Genomic DNA, 441 nt, shown 5'->3' with positions numbered 1-441 from the left:
ACCGGTTTAAGTGCCTTCAGTTTACGGGTCACGGCATACATAGGTATACCAACAACCTCATGATGCCAAATGTTCTGCACATTGGGAATGAAATCAGGTGAACGGGCCAGATAGTTATCAAATCGAAACATACCCCCTCCATTATGTTGATGTGTATCCCCATGTAGAACCAGTGGCGAGTGGTCAGACGTCCGTGGTGTAAGGCTGTGATACGATGAGGTAGGGAACCTTGCCAGCCAATGATCATTAATAAGGATCCGATCCAACCGCTTCCATAAACTCCGCGCGGTTGTACTGCAATTATGCCATGTGAACCATTCACCTTGCATTGGAAGTGGAATCAGGCCCGCCTCCAGAATTCCGGTGTTAAATTCTTCTGTGGCCATCCTTATATCTCCTGAAATGCCACATACCTCATTAAGTTCTCGCACTGCATTAAAG

This window comes from Sesamum indicum, unplaced genomic scaffold (assembly GCF_000512975.1).
Source record: "Sesamum indicum cultivar Zhongzhi No. 13 unplaced genomic scaffold, S_indicum_v1.0 scaffold00236, whole genome shotgun sequence".
NCBI lineage: Eukaryota > Viridiplantae > Streptophyta > Magnoliopsida > Lamiales > Pedaliaceae > Sesamum > Sesamum indicum.
Note: the sequence above shows the minus strand (reverse complement) of the source record.